Genomic DNA, 16,850 nt, shown 5'->3' with positions numbered 1-16,850 from the left:
AAAAAAACATCTTCCAGAGATCAAAACATCTTCGAAAAATTCCAACTGCCCGAGCCTGCATTTGAGACTGCTAAGTCACCTGCACCTCTGCCTGTCTTCATCTCATTCTCTCTCTCTCTCCTTCTCTCTCTCTCTCATCTTCTGAATTTTTCAAAATAAAACCCTTGACAAAGGTTTGCCTTCAGCCTAGCAGCAGCTTTCCTTGAGGTCTCTTTAATAACAGCAGACACCCTGAGACTCACGCCTTTATTAGCAGACCTTGTTTTGCTCTTCTTTTTTCTCCTTGGATACCAGAAGCTTAAGAAGAAATTACCTCACCACCCACAATAGGCAGGTCCCTACTGTAAAAACAGGCCGTTGACAGACACTTCACTGCAATTGTCCCCAAGCCCTGCAGCCTTGGACCAGAGAGGAAAGGGAAGAGCTTCTCATTTATACTTAGTTTGCAAACAGAAGTCAAGGGGAGGGTGGGCTCCACAGAGAATTTCTTCATTTTTGGAAGGATTATTACAGCCAAAACTTATTATTCTCCCTGTTCATCATGGAAACTTGAGACAAGAATCAGGCCTTTTCTGTTAGGAATGGTGCCCAGGCAAAGGGAAAGCATCTAAGGTGCAGTAAGAGATTCTTCCCGCCCTGCCCTCTGCACTACCAGAAATGCAGATTGTCCTTATAGCCTCACCAGCAGGGTTGCAATGGGAGAGTAGGTGTCTTTAGGCAGCTCACCCACAGGCCGCAGAGAACAGAATGCATAGTAGGCAAGCACAAGCCATGAGAGCAAGTTGAGTGAAACCCAAATGAAACCTCTATTTCATTCTGCCCAGTGAGATTTGGAGATGCTGCTGGATCTCCTGTTGCAGCATTGTCTTGTGTTCAGTTTTCTGCCTTTTCTTCCTGTTCTTAATTCTCAATAATTACCTTCAGTTCTGACTCAGTACCTGTACCCTTGTTTGGGATGGCCCCAGTCAAGTCCTGGAAAGATTATGACAGGCCCTGCCTCCTTTCCACAAAGTCTGTGGCCAGGCTGGAGACTTCCTGTGCCCTTAATAAGCAGCTCAGCCTAGCTAATTTCCAAGAAGTAAAGGGCTGGAGAGAAAATGGGAGCTCAGTGTGAATTGGGGAGACTGTTTGATGTCTATTTTGTTGAGACTAATCCCTTGGGAAATTGGGGGACATAAATTCTAATTTAGGGACCACAGTTCTTCCTTAATGTCTTTTCAATTACATTAAAAAGTACAACAACAAAATTATAGAACTGGCATTAGAAGTAACCTTAGGTGTCCTCTGGGCCAAGCCCACTCGATGCAAGAATTGTCCATCAGCATCTCAGCTTGCTTCTGCTGGCTCAAATAATCCGACATTTCTCTGATGTATATTCTATTCGACTCCTTTTGTGAGTGAAATTAACTGTTTGAAAATTCTTTCTAAAACTAAATGGAAATTAAAATCTGCTTATTTGTCATTGGTAGTGATGCACAGCTGTAGTCCCAGTGACTCAGGAGGCTGAGGCAGGGTGATTGTGATTTGGAGACCAGTCTGGGCAACTTAATGAGACCCTGCATCAAAAAATAAAAAGGTCTGGGGATGTAGCTCAATCATAAAGCACCCCTGGGTTCAATCTCCTGTACAAAAACATACAAAAAAAAATCTGCTTATTTCCTCTTTTCCACCTGTATATACTACTGCCTGGCATATGTGCCACTAATATGTAAGATGGCTAATCAATTGGTTGAATACATGTTCGATTAGATTAAGCAGAATAAATTGGGAAGAGGGAAAAAAAGGAGAGAAAGTAATTGTGATGAGAGGTAGTGGGTTGGTGGGAAGGAAGGGAGAAACAGACCTTTTTTCTTGGAAGATGTTTTTCTTTTGCAGGGGCTAACAACGGGGAGGGAGGGCCTGGTTGTTCCAGCAAATGTTCTCATTCTTTAACATCTCTTAAACGAACCAACAAACAACAGCAAAAAAAATCAACATTCCCATTTACAAGTAAATCAAATTTGACAAATATATTTATTTGTAAAATGAATTACATTATTTTTGATTAGTATAAAGGATGCTAAATATAAATATTACCTATTTTCTCAAATTGCTTGCTCATGATTCCTCTCTCTCTCCCCACTTCTCTTTTTGCCTTCCCCCACCACACACACACACACACACACACACATACACACACACACACTACACAACTTACAAACCATTTCTTCCTGATCTTTGGAGAGAGAGCAATCTAGATAAAAACCAGCTAACAATTATCCTTCCTCTGGCTCAAGCACCCTCTTGTTCTTCCTCTCACCCCTGAACAGATGTTCCCACCACAGCCAATCAGAACCCCAAAGGCCCTCTTTGGTACCCCTCCCTGCCCTACTCCTACACACCCTTCCAGGCTCCATAAGCTGGCAGGGCTGCTTGGCGAGAGCAGGCACCTCTCCCAGGCAGCAGACAGGCGGACACACAGAGGCGGGCACACAGGCTTTGCTGAGCATTTTTTCTTGCCTTGTGGGAGGATTGGGGAGAATTTCTAGGGTGCAAACTGCCAGCACTTTCTTAATCTCAAAATGAGGATGGGGATGGGGACTTCATTGGAGGTCCTGGACTTGGGCTCCAAAAATCAGATGTTTCCCTTTTCTCACTCCCTCTTACCCCCCCACCCCGCCCCGCACAGCCCAGGAACGGTTCCCACCCATCAGACACATAGCACACTCGCTCCCCTCCCTCAAACAGCAGAGAGGCCCTTGCCAGTTTGTCTGGTGTCTGAGTCTTCCCTGGGGGAGCCCATTCTCCAGCACATCCCTTCTGGAGGGGCACTGGCTTGCAGCAAACACGTCAGCAAAGGCACAGAGGCCACTACCCAAAGTGCCACTTATTCTACATCCTTCCAGAATTGGTACACCCCTGTCCCCATTCCAAGTCCCCTCTCTGTCTCTTCCTCCACCATACTAGCATCTGGGATCAGGATGCCATTGCCACTAGCTCCAGTGAGATGGACAGTAGGAAACTGTACCCAGCTTTCAGGCAGCAAGGACAGCCAATAATTCCTGCCAGACAGATCCTCTCAGCATCTGTAATTCAACTGCAGATAGACCCTTGGCTTTTTGCACTCCATTTTGCAGATGATTGTAGCTACAGCCCATCGAGCCTCTACTAGATTTTCTCCATGCCTTTGTACACAAAATTCTTAGGGTAGAAAGGACTCTAGGTGTGAATCAGTGTTTAAAGTGCTCGTAAATGCATCTGATCTGCTAGAAGATTTACATCCATTCATCAAATACATGCTGTCTCTCCCAGTCCCATGAATCTGTATCGATCATTGCCTTCCTCCCTCAGCACTTTGTTGGATCAGATACTTCCTGGTATTTTCCATGTTGCTCCATTCTGCAGCTAGTGGGGGGTGCCTAAGTGTCCCTCCATTCAGGTCAAGATCTCCACGAAGTCAGGTCATGGTCCTCCTGAGTCTCTTCCAACTTCTGGGACTTATTGTGATACACAGAAAATACTTAAAGATGTGTACAATGAAATTCCACCTCCCTTTCCCTCACACTGAGCCTTGATTAGTGAGTTATCCTTAGTGGAAGGAGCCTGCCTCTCCATCAGAATGGCTCCCATGTTTATTTGAGTCTGATTAAGACTTAATAGAATCAGAATGTGCTAGAAGTCCTCCCCAGGCTGTCTGACTCCAGAGCCAGCACTCTGTCTTGGGTCAGTTTCAATAGTACCAGTTCCAATAGAGCCAGTGGTGAGCTGGAGCTACATCTTATTTGTGAAAATCTATTGTTGATTTTCAGGAAATTTGAAAGCAACTGACATCATATTGTGAGCTTAGAATCTTATGTGTTAGGAGAAATTGATAAATAATACAACATCAGGGTTTCTCTCCAACCAGATGGTCAGTTGTTAAACATTAAACATACCCATTTTGGAGACTGTTTCAAAGTTCAGCATTCACCAATGGGTCCCAAGGTTGTCATTCTCAGTGAAACTTGGAGTGAGTACATTTCCAGCGCCCACCAGATGTTTAAGCTTGGCAAAAGATACCCCTGGAAAATCCCGCCATACATTGAGCCCTCCTTGTTCTATAGTCTAACTATGGAAACAACAAAGTCCCCTCTACTTTTGACCTTATCCATCAGCTCAAGACACACAGCAAGTGTGTGCCACCTGACTCCACAACAAAGTAACTCCTCCAGCCAGGGCTGGGAAGGAAAGGAAAGAAGGATTTTAGGAGAGCTCAAGCCCCATCACCCTCCATTTGCTTGAGGAGTCCCCCACAAAGAAAGCAGAATGGGGATGAGCCTTGAGTCAAGGGGTCATGAGCACACTTTTTTTCTGGGCCTGTCTGTACTGATCTTGGGTGGAGGTAGCCACAGCCCTGCAGACATTCAGTATTTCAAACATCAAATCTCCTGTTAAAGTTGGCATCACCACTGAAAATGCAGGGAGGGGCACATTGTTCTCTTCTCTTCTTCTTTTTGGTTGTGGTGCTGGGGATTGAGCCTGGGGCCTCACCCATGCACCCAACCACTGAGCCATATCCCCAGCCCAGTGGTGTACTTTTAAGAAACAGACATTATTGTACTCAAAGCAGCATCCAAACACAGAAATCTAACATGTATGTTTCTATTTGGGTTTTATTTGTTGTTTTTTTCGCCCCCAAAATTGGGAGGGTATTTCAGAAAAAGCAAATATGGAGACTTCTAAGCAGGAACCAGGAGGAAAGCAGATCAGTGGCTGCCAAAGTCTCCAGGCCCAAAGAGGAGCCTGAGAAAATGGATTAACCTCTCCAGGGTGTGAGGGTCTTTGCAGAAGGAGCATTTTCCAAAACTAACAATGTTTTCCCAAGTGCCTGCCTCACAGTGTGGCCAAAGTCCAATTCAAAAATGCCTCTGAAAATTTTAAGGCAACAACTTAGATCATTTTACCTCAAAGTGGAAATAAGTGACCTTGGACTAACATTGGAATGACTGAAGTGCACGTGTTATGTTGATATCCGATCTGTTACCAGAGCCCAAGAGAGTAAAACAATTCCTCCCTTCAACCTTCCTCAGCCTCCTGCCCTGACAGAACCTTCCAGAACTGAGCAATTTGGACTTAAATATGCTAGTGACTCCTGCTCATTTTCCTCTAGCAAAGTGCTACTTTCCACATCTTGAGTCCCTGTCTCCTGATCTGTCAGCTATAAATCATGTCATAGAGTAGGGACTGCTGAAGCCCCTCATGTTGTTTAAAAAAAAAATTAATTAAATGGCCAGGCACCACCCTGCCTTCCACTCAGCTAGGAGGACAGGAACCAGGTGCTCTCTCCCATTTCCAGTGGACACAGGCTGCAACATTTCTGGGGGGACTAAGCTTCCCCTTCTGTTAGGCCTCAGGTACATGAAAAGCCTCTTGAAGAACGCTTCATGGTGGCTCTGGGTCGTGGCTCAGCCATGGCTCTCCAGCTCAGGGACAGTATTCTCAAGGCTTGCTTTCCCCTTATCTGTCCAAATACCTTAGACTTATGCCCAGTTCATGCTCCTGACACCAGGGTGATAGACCATCTGCTCGTGGGGATGTGGTCAATACCTGTGGCTTTTCTCAACATTTTTTATTTTTCAGAGATGTCATCTGTCTTCCTCACATATATGAATGCCAAGTTCATACATTCCAAGCTAACTGATTGCCCTCTGCATCATTCACTAGCAAGTTTTTTGAGGGACATTATTGAAATCTTTTGGACTTTGGAGTCAAAGTCTCCCACCAGAATAAATTTTTGTGTGTGTAAAAAACAATTCTGTTTCTCATTGCCAACTTGAATAAGTGACACTATGTTTTTACTACAAATGTATACTTTATATACCATACATATGTATTTTGCTGTGAATATGTTTTTGTCAAATTTAAGTCTTTAAAAACTCAAATCAAGTTGTTTACATTACAGTATATTCAGGCTATATACTAAAAGAGATAAAAAAAAAAAATACAAACCACATTATTTGGGCTCAAGGACTGTGAAGTCTTGTTAAGAGAATTTTACCAAACAGGGTGAATACGGTGTTAGATCCGTGGGATACAGACACCATCAGCCCAAGTACAAGTTTATAACCCTGACATCTCTAGAAAAGCAGATTTCAACCACAGAATGGGCCTGACACTGAGGATGGATGATAGCCAGATTCTTTTTTTTTTTTTTAATATTTATTTATTTATTTATTTATGTTTAGTTCTCGGCGGACACAACATCTTTGTTTGTATGTGGTGCTGAGGATCGAACCCGGGCCGCACGCATGCCAGGCGAGCGCGCTACCACTTGAACCACATCCCCAGCCTGACAGCCAGATTCTTAACTAGCAACTATTTTATGAACAGAACTGAAATGACCTCCAGAGGGACAATTTAAAAAAGAAGAAGAAGAAAAAAGCCTTCTATAAAGAACCTTGTAGAAAACAGTAACTGATTCTTTTAACAGGCCCTACTTTGAGAAGCCATATTCTGGCTCTGTGTTTCCAGAATAAGGTGGAGGAAAGAGACTCACCGGCTCACAGAAAATGTGGGAGCTTTGCTCATCTCATGATATATTCTACTCCATGGCATCAAGGCTCCAGATCTCTGAAACCCGCTCAAAAGAGTTCATCTGACCAAAACTTACATACATTACAACCTCCCATTCCCATCTCATACCATCACCGTCCGCATCTCTTAGAAACTAAGGCCATTACCACAGAAAGGGAAAAGCAAGATTTATCCCTGGTGCAACCTTGGACACAACTCCTCTCAAGAGGTCTCAGCATCTTTTGACACGTGAAACTATCCAGAGTACGAAAGATGTAGAGATGACTTGCCTGTTTGGTAGTGAGAGTTTCACCCGAGTCTCCGCCCATGACCAGATTAAATCAATCACATGATCCAGTTACAGAGATTCACTTTGTGCAATCTAGGAGAAAAGAAAAAGCAAAGTGTTTCATCTTAAAAGTGGGGACAGGTTATCATGCCACTTAACAGATGATAAAATTTAGAGTAATCTGATACTGGGGAAAAGGGGAAATATTAACCAAAATATTTCTGAATCTTCCCCTGGACTTCTCTTTTTGTAGTGAGAAGTCCAGGGGAAATCACAATTCCCACTAGGAACTAACTCCAACTGGTTGACTTACGCATTACCTTGGTTTCCTGTCTACCCAAGGTTCCAGGAGCTCTGCCTATAGGCTGAGCGACTTTGGCCAAGTTGTATTTCGCATTGTTTTCTTCACATTTAAAATTAAGTTATCCCAGTGGCTCAAGAGGTGGAGGCAGGAGGATCGTGAGCTCAAAGCTAGCCTCAGCAAAAGCGAGGCACTAAGCAACTCAGTGAGGCTCTGTCTCTAAATAAAATACAAAATAGGGGTGGGGATGTGGCTCAGCAGTCGAGTGCCCCTGATTTCAATCCCTGGTACCCCTTCCCCACAAAATGAAGGTATGATGACCTCAACTACTATGTATAACTATAATAATGCTCTAATAAAATAAAATGAAAGTATGACCTTTAGAATCTCTTGCAGTTATCAGAATCTAAAAATCTTTGACTTATGCTAGACAGAGATGGTCTCATTTTTAAATAAGTGACCCTTATCTAAGGAACAGTTTCTGCAGGTATTAATCTTCAGCATCCCAAGAAACACACAGAGCCACACACTATGGACTGAGGCAGAATCCTTCTCTGGGAAACCTAAAAGGAGTCCTGTGGGCAGCCAAGGTGATCTGCTTACACTGGCCTTTCTGTCACACTTAACACAGAAACAGTCCCACGATCTGCAGGCATTAATGGCTCTGAAAAAGCAGGGAGTTGGAAACCACCAGACTTTTAGACACAGCTGGATGAAATTTTAAGAAGAAAAGTCTAGATGACAAATGACACTAGACTGCCACACTGTCTGCACTTTATTCTGGCAATGATTGGGTACCTGGATGCCAGGTTCTCCAAACCTAGCATTTGAAGATGTGTTTGGGAGAAGGGTCACAGTGAGGGCAGGGTGAGGTGCATCAGTGTGGAGGGACAAGCGCCCTCTGTGCTCCCCTGGGCCCCTGAATGCAGCATTGTTTGTGCAACTGGTAATCAGAGCTTCTCTGGTGTGTCATGTACAGTACAGGCGTCACCCGCCCTGCCTGCTGGGCCTGTAGGGTGTGTTGGATGTGTTGAAACAACTCTGGGCTCCAGAAGATGGCTCACCACCAACAGAAGACTGCTCTCAGACACTGCCCTGGGCCTCAGGCACCTTTCGAGTTCTGCTGCGTCAGGGACCCAGTGCCAGTCTTTCTGTCTTGCAAAGAAGAAATGGAAAACAGGCTGGGCCACTCCAGAGAGGGCAGTGTGGCATGGAACTAGAGCACACAAGTTAGCATGTACCTGTTGCCTATATCCCTGAGGGAGAAGAGCAGAGGACCCTGGCATCTGTGGGAGCTCTGGCTCAGTGACCTGGTATCGCGAGAGCTTGCTCTGTGCACACTGTCTTATTCAGAAAGCCAGTTAGGAATTACTGTCCACTGTGGGTGTTAGCATTCCGTCCTGTGCCATCCAGCAGAGGACAGTGGCACCCAGGGGATTCTGTGCTACTGTCCTCCTACTTGTCCTGCTGGGCCCCAGGCACTTGTGTGAGAAACTCTTCTACTTTCTACCAGTGATAACAACAGGTGTAAATAGAGACCAACTGCTGGAGAAAGGGTTGTTGTTTGGCATTAAAGTTGTTGCTGATGCACATCCGGGGAGTTCTCTGGAGCATAGAACCTATTCCTCCATCTAATTCCTCAGAGGGTCTCTAGGTACAAGTCCCTGGTAGGTCCACATTCACACATTCCTGAACAAGAAGGAACTTCATGCCTGTCACTGAACCAAAGTCACCCTGCACGTAAAGGCAGGTTGGGTGGAGTCCTCTCCTAGGACTCTCACCAAAGAACACCTGTTCTGAGAAATGGTGCAAGTGACTCACCACATGCATTCTGCCTCAGACCTGACTCTGTGCCCACCTGCTGGAGGGGGGCTTGGAGCAGTTGCAGGGGGTGGCTCTAGGGTGAGTCATACACTAAGAGGCTGACTATTTTCACTCCTGGGGGCTGCAAATCTTTCTTAGATTAAAAGCAGACAAAATCAACTTCTATTCACTCTCTTCCTTTTGGCCTCCGTTCACCTGTGGCGATCATGGAAAGTGCTAATATGCTTTTTCAAAAAAAAAAAAAAAAACATGCTAATACACTTCCAAAACATGTTGAAAGTTTCTGGGCCTGGTGAAACAAGAAAAAATTATCTTGGGAAGGCTATGTAGTATATCAATGTAGTTAATCAAATTATAAAGCCAATAATCTAAATCTATACCATTCTATATGATAACCACTTCAACATGTAACCATTTCATAAAATTAATTAAAATTAAAGCTTGAGTTCCCCATTGCACTTATCACATTGCAAGTGCTCAGGAGCCACATGCACTGTGTGACTGCAGTATTGGATGACATAGCTATAGAATATCTCCTTCATCACAGAAATCTCTACTGGACAGTGATTCAAGTACGGAGTGTTAGAAATACACTGAACCATTCATTGATTCGTTCGTTTAATAAGCAAAGGGGCAGCTGTGTGTTAATGACTGTAGGGTGAAAAAAGATGTCAAACAGGCAGTTCCTGTACTCTAGTTTATAACTGGCTGGAAGGACACATGCAGTAATCAAAGATGCAGAAACTCTTTCATCCTGGGAATGAAGTGGACTATACACAAACGAATGGAAGTCTTAGAAAAGGCCAGCTGTAGGGAATAAGAGCAAAGGAGCAAGTCAATCTGGTTCCACTTAAACTTACCAATCTTCCATTCAGCATCTGTTGAAGAGGTGTTGAGTTAGCTTAAACAAGAGTGACGGTGTCACCAACCAAGCAGTGAGACCAAGAGAAGAGAAACCAAGACCCAAAGACCTCTATTTTAGTTTTTTTTTTTTTTTTTTTTTTTTCACTGCTGAAACTAAAAGACCCAAACAGAACAATTTTAGAGGAGGAAAGTTTATTTGGGAGCCCACAGTTTCAGAGGTCTCAGTCCATCAACAGCCAGCTCCATTCCTCAGGGTTAGAGGGAAGGCAGAACATCATGGTGGAACAGTGTGGCAGAGGGAAGCGGCTCACATGGTGTTCAGGAAGCAGAGAGAGCACTCTACTTGCAGATACAAAATATATACCCCAAAGGTGCACCCCTAGGGACCTACCTCCTCCAGCCACACTCTACCCACCTTCAGTTACCACTCGGTTAATCCCACTGGAGGATGAATTCACTAACCGGGTTAAAGCTCTCATAACAATTATTTCTCCTCTAGACCTTCTTGCATTGTCTCACCCATGAGCTTTTGGTGTTAGGGGGACACTTAATATCTAAACCATAACAACCTCCTGAAAAGTTTTGATAGAGTCTCTAAAAAGCGCAATTTAAGGACACAGCTGGTAAGGAAGGGACCATGGTCTCAGGCAATGACATTCCAACCAAAGGGTGCATGGAGGTGTAGGTTGCCATTCACCTCCTGGAACTCTTGAACACTCTGCTTCCCGCCACACTTCTGAGAAATTGGTGAGCAAGCAGCTGGCTCTTTCTCCAGCACAGCTGCTCATTGTTTAAAGGATTTTCTTCCAGTCATTTGAAGTGTTTTTACCAGGTGTCAAATTGGACAACCATATTTGATATGCAAAAAGCACAGGGTCTGGAAGCAGGGAGAGAGAGACTGGCTCTCCCACAGCTCCTGGACTGGGTCATCTTAGGGAGGGGGTTCCCAAGAAAGAAACCAGAATAAAGGGCAGACGCTGGCTTTATCCAATAGACACCAGCTGAAAACAGTGAGTCGTGTGGGAAATCAGCACGTGGGAAAGTGCACAAACCTAAATGAGAGCCCCCAGAGAATGAAGAGGCACTTCCAACCTTGTGGGAATTATAATGACTTACAGGGCTGATACCCCACAGCTTCCCTCTAATGACATTCATTAATTTGTTTGGGTAGAATATTTTTTTTAACACTGGAGGATGACTAGAGATGGTCTGTGAGTCATAAAACCAGGTGCTGGACTCTCTGGACAATCAGGCTACAGAAGAACAATTCTTAAAAAAAAAAAAAAAGATCAGGAACATGAGGAATTAATTTTGTTAATGTAATGTTCTGAATAGCGCAAATGTTTGCATGATTCAAACACTAAGAAAATATGAAAAGGCTCACAGTGAAAAGTTCCCTTCTCACCCCACATTTGCCTGGTTCCCACACTTTTCCTGCCTTCACCTGGAAATTACCAATAGGCTCTTTTGCATCCATCCCAAATTCCTTCATAGTTTTGTAAGAAAATGCCTATTTTTTCTCCCATCTAGTTTCACACAAAATGTAGTATACTATTTACCCTATTCTGCACGTTGCTTAATTATTTAATGATAAGTCTTGGATGTCTTGGAACTTTTCTCTGTCAGTACAGACAGCACACCCTCATTCTTTTTCACAGTCTCATAGTATTCCATTGAAGAGTTAGACCATAAGCCATTTAATGGTAACTTACACATGGACACTTAGCTGCTGCCCATATTTTACCATAACAACAATGCTGTAGTTGATAAACCTGAATATAGATTATTTCATATATGTACAGAATATATTGATAGTAAAATCTCAGAGGCAATTATTGGATCAAAGGAAATAAGCCTTTACAATTTGGGTTGATATTGCCAGATTGCCCCCACCGTTGAAGTTGTGCTAATTCATGCTTCCGCCAGCAATGTTCCAGAGCCACAGAACACGCTATCAATTTCTTGGATTTCTGCCAATTTAAGAGGTGAAATTCATAGCTCAATAGAGAATTAATTTGCATCTCTCTTATTGAGTGAGGTCAAACATTTTGTATATAAGAATCAGTTATATTTTTCTGTGAACTTCTGGCCATATCTTTTGCTCTTTTATTTTGCTGTATTGTCTATTTTTAAAAATCAATTTCTTATTAATTTTTCTCCAACATTCTTATCAATTTCAAGACTAACCCTTTGTCTATGAGCTGAGAAACAAGGTATAAACATGGAGTTAATAAGTAACACTCTTGCCCCATTTCAATGAGTCACCTGAAGCAAGGTCAACCCAGTTCCCCAGGTACCCCACCCTGCCCTTGCTCCACGTCACGCCAGGTTTATGGCTGTCCCTTTTTTCCACTTTGTTTGCTTCCTTGGGGCCTTTATATTAACTATTTCCTCTTCCTGGAATAAGATTTCCCCTTGGTCTTCCTGGTAAATTCCTGCTCGCTTTCTCAAGGCCTTCTCATTAAAAGAGGAAGTGGGGAAAGAAGAAAGTAACAATTGGAAACCACGAGACACTTTCCCAAAGCATGGTGAGCCAAAGGGAGACCCAGGATGGCAAATGACCCGGGAGTAGTACAGATTGGAGGGCGAGGGCGTTCCCTGAGAGAGCGCAGGAGAGCTGATGTGAGGCCCAGGCCAGGATGTGGTGGAGCAAGGGATCTACTGCAGGGCAGGGGTTGTGGAGGGCCAGCCTGGGGGTTGTGAGACCCTGATGTGTGTACTCAGTGAATGGTGCTCCCAGGAGGGAAGAGGATAGAGAATAGAGAGCAAGGAAGGACACAGAGCATCAACCCAGGAGGCTCCAGACAGGGCCCACGGCATGCTTTATGGGGTTAAATCACAAGGAATTTCAACTGGAAACCTAGGGGCCCTGATCCAAAAGTGCCTAGCTCTCCCAAAAACTCACAAAGCAGAACAAGAAAGAGAGGTGTCTCCGCCTTTGGCCAGAAAAATAAGTCAGGGAAAGTATGAAGAAGGACAAAAGAAAATGGGCCTAAAGCAGCCAACGATGGTGAGAGAAATTAAAAAGTCTGAGAAAAGACTCATGAAACACTTTCACCCTAAACCATATAGCAGAAATCATTATATTTCACAGGCCTGACCACAGGCCTACCACCCTTTTCAAAAGGGCTTGGCCGCACTGCCAGGAAGAGTCTTGTGTTGGCTTCCTGAATGTGCCACACACTCCAGGGCAGGCAACTTGGGGAATCAGTGGGCACCACTAAGAAGGGAAAGGGGTGATGAGAAAATCCAGGGCTTTGCCCTTGCAGGAGGGACATCCCTACTTCATCTCCTGGATGATGTCAGCAATTAGCCTGGAGAAGTCAGAATAAGAACTCAGAAGAGGACTAGGCGTGTTACTCAATGGCAGACAGCAGGCTTATCCTGCACGAGACCCTGGGTTCCATCCCCAGCACCTCATAGGAATTGTCTGGTTGGAAAGAACATCTGTTCAACATGGCCTACTCGGAGGGTCCTTGTTCAATTTTTCATGTATTCATTCAATACATTGTTTGAGCACTTCAGCAAAGGGCTGAGGATATAACAGTGAGGAAGGCCCTGAGCATGCCGGGGCCATTCTAGTCCAGTAGAAGATAGAGTCACACATTCAAGCCAGTGCTCTGTGTTCTCTGGTGGAAGTGAGCGCTGGGCTTGTGTGGATGCAGACAGAGGGCCCTGGACCAGGTTTGAGGCATCAGGGGAGGTTTCCTAACTAACTGGGTTCCCTTGGAGAAAGTTCTACCCATCTAAGGCCCCTGAGAGTATTTGTCCCAGGTACAGGGTAGAAAGCTCTCCCACAGTGTAGGAGACTGAGGCAAGACCCAGAAGCTCGAGTTAATTCCCTGTACTTCCAGTTGAAGGAGGAAACTTCAGGAAAGCAGAACAAGAGATGAGCGCTTTCTTCCTGCTGGCTGCTCTAACCCAGACTGTCAAATTCTTGCACAATGTATACCTTAAAAGCAGTACGTGAGCAAGTTCCAAGCCAAGAATAGAAGCTGCGCCTGATAAGATCCATTCTCATCCTTTTGTTGCTGACTTTTCTAGTAACTCTTAGCTGAGGGTCAGCATTTTCTGGTACCATCTTGTGTACTGTATTCCTCTTCCTCTCCCTTACTCCTTTAAGGGTATCTAATTTTCCCAGCAGCCTTATTCAATATTTATGCAATCTGGACACAACAAGGCTGCTTTGATCTGCAGTAAGGGCTGGAGATCAGCAGAGGCTGGCCCTCAGCAGCTTACTGGACTGCTGTTTCCCATATGTCCCCTTCCCCAGGGGCCATCTTTTCCCAGATCTGCAGGATAAAGTCATACCCTTTGTACAGAGGTTTTTTTCTTCCACTGAACACTGATAGAAACCTGCCAGGGCCCCATGGATCAGGGGAAAGGACTCTGTTTTGTGCTTTATCAAGTTCTTTTCTAAAACCCCACAGATCCTGCCTTGTTTATTTTATTTATTTATTTATTTATTTATTTATTTATTTATTTAGGGATCAGTTAGCAGAAGCAAAAACATCAACAAGCCATCAATGAACAGCTTATTCCAGCAGGGTCAGCACAGGCGATAGCAAAGTGGCTTTGAGTTGGGACTACTTTTTTTTTTTTTTTCCCCATTGCAACTTAGAATTCCCAAGGCCAGGTGACCTGTCTTCTTTCATCACAGGAAGCAGTGAGATGGCGGGACCCATGTGGCTCATTCTCTCACACTAGTGCATGCTCAGTCAGGATGCTAAATAATAAAAGCGCCCTTGGACTTGCTGCCAAGACGTGCAATGAGAACTGAAGGTCAGTTCAGACATCTGTATTGTTTTGCCTCCAGCACTGAGGGTCTGCAGGAGTACTCAGTCAACCTACTGTTGTTATCCATCTTTTCAATGTAGCTACAAGAAGAATGCCACCACCATGATGGCATCCAGACTCTTGCTAGGTCAGATGGCTGTGAGATGCCATTAGAAACTGGGCCTGGGAGGGCAGGAAGACTCTTGGCCACATCAGGGCATGTTTCCCTAACATCTTGAAGAAGCAATATGGTAGCGCCAAAGGCAGAGATCAGGGTTGATAAATACGCAGGACTTTATTTACTGTCTTGTACTCTCCAGCCGTCCTTCAGACAGACATTACTAATCAATCATGATCCATTTTTCTCTTGAAAATACGCATCATCTGGGAGCCAGAATTGCTGACAAAGCTCCCCAGGCTGCAGAGGAAATGCAGAGAGAAGCATTGATTGCCTTTGCTGAGAAGGTTAAGTCTTATAGTTAACAGTTTTTTAAAGAGTCCTTTATTGACACTTTGCTACTTTAGGAGTCCAAGTGAATTCATTTCTTCTCATGGGGGAATGCCCAATGAGCTGTTGATTCTTTGAGTGAATGATGACAGGCAAAAGCAAGGATGGACCTGGAGGGGACACTTTCATAATCCAGGAAGGGCCTACAAGAGTATGCTGAGCAATATCAGAGGTGGGAATGCAGGACATCTGTATTTGTCCCTGGGTTCCAATGAACTCCTACCTTTCCTAGCAGTTGGAGACCCAAAGGAACAGGAAGAGCACTGAGGACCAGTGGCCCAGCCCTGAAGTTTCTTTGGTGATGTTGGTACTCAAAAAGAATGAAAAAAAGAACAACTTTCTACTCATAAATTGTTCATTCATTCATTCATTCATTCACTAGTTGACCAGTCTTTTTTGTGGCTCTATGGTTGGCTGGGCATTAGGACTTCCAAGGAGGGTAAGAACTGAGATTCCTGTTGGTGAATTGCCCAGCAGCCTCCAGCCAACTCCCCCTCAGTTCCCAGGCATTCACTGCTTCAGGCAGAGGATGACATCACCAACAGGCAGACAAAACCTCTTGAGACTCAAAAGCAAGGCTGGGCTTCCCATTTGCTAGAGCCTAGTATATAAGTGTCAAAAATCAAGGTCCTGATTGCAACTTTTTGGAGGTGATGAATCTGCTCTGTATCTTGATTGTGGTGGTTAATTACATGATGGATACATTTGTCAAAGCAGGCAGAAGTACACTTAAAACAAAAGTGCATTGTGCTATATATAAACCATTGCCTTCAAATGAGGGAAATAAGCATAATATGGAGTTGGGGAAAGTGACATATTATTATGTACAACATGAAACCACATATGTAGAACTTTTAAAATGTAGATAACCATAGAAGATACTCTTTTTAAACACATAACAAGTAACAATAGAGCAAGAATCTACAGAAGACAGATGAACAACAATTCCTCTTTACTTCCAGGCAGTGACAGAAAGGGATGTGTTTGGCACTATCTATAGTGATTAATTATTTTTTTAAGAGGGAGAGCTCTAAATCAAACATGGTAAAATGTTAGCATCTGTTTAACCTTGTCAGTGGGTACCAAGGTGTCATTATTTTTTGATTTTTTTGGATATTAAAATGTTTTATAATTTTAGCAAAGCTCAAAAGCCACGTGTACACACACACACACACACATACATACACACACACACACATACATACATACACACACACACACACACATGCACACCCTTAAGGCTCAAGTGTCTCTGCTCCTAAAGGAAAGTAAGAGTGACGAAGAAAGCAGAAGAGGGGCACTGGGGTAAGTTCAAAGCTTGCAGGGGGTTGGGGGAAGAGGATTTGAGCTTCCTTTCTGGGGAAGAGGATCAAGTGGGTCATTTGAGGGACAAGGTCTGCCAACCTTTTTTGCAACAAGTCTTTCATAGTCCCAGCAGGCCTGAGAACACCTGGCAGAATGCCCTATATCCTTCAGGGTGCAGCGGACATTAAAAGTTTCCCCTGACCCAAAAGGGGCATGGAAGGAGCTGAGCAAAATAGGATCTAAGAGGTAGAAGGTTCCAGAATTTGCTATTTCTGCCACCCTCAGAACAGATACCCCAAATAGATATTTGCTGGAATAATAGAAAAATAAAGAATCTTATATTGCCTCCACCTTGAAGCCTGTAACTTTAGAACTTTGCCAAACCAAAGATGAGTAAGTCACAATGCTTACTCTCAGGGGCTATAGTTTATCTAGGAGAGAGAGAAATAAAC

The sequence above is a fragment of the Callospermophilus lateralis genome, chromosome 16, assembly GCF_048772815.1.
Source record: "Callospermophilus lateralis isolate mCalLat2 chromosome 16, mCalLat2.hap1, whole genome shotgun sequence".
Classification (NCBI taxonomy): domain Eukaryota; kingdom Metazoa; phylum Chordata; class Mammalia; order Rodentia; family Sciuridae; genus Callospermophilus; species Callospermophilus lateralis.
This window is presented reverse-complemented; position numbering follows the sequence as displayed.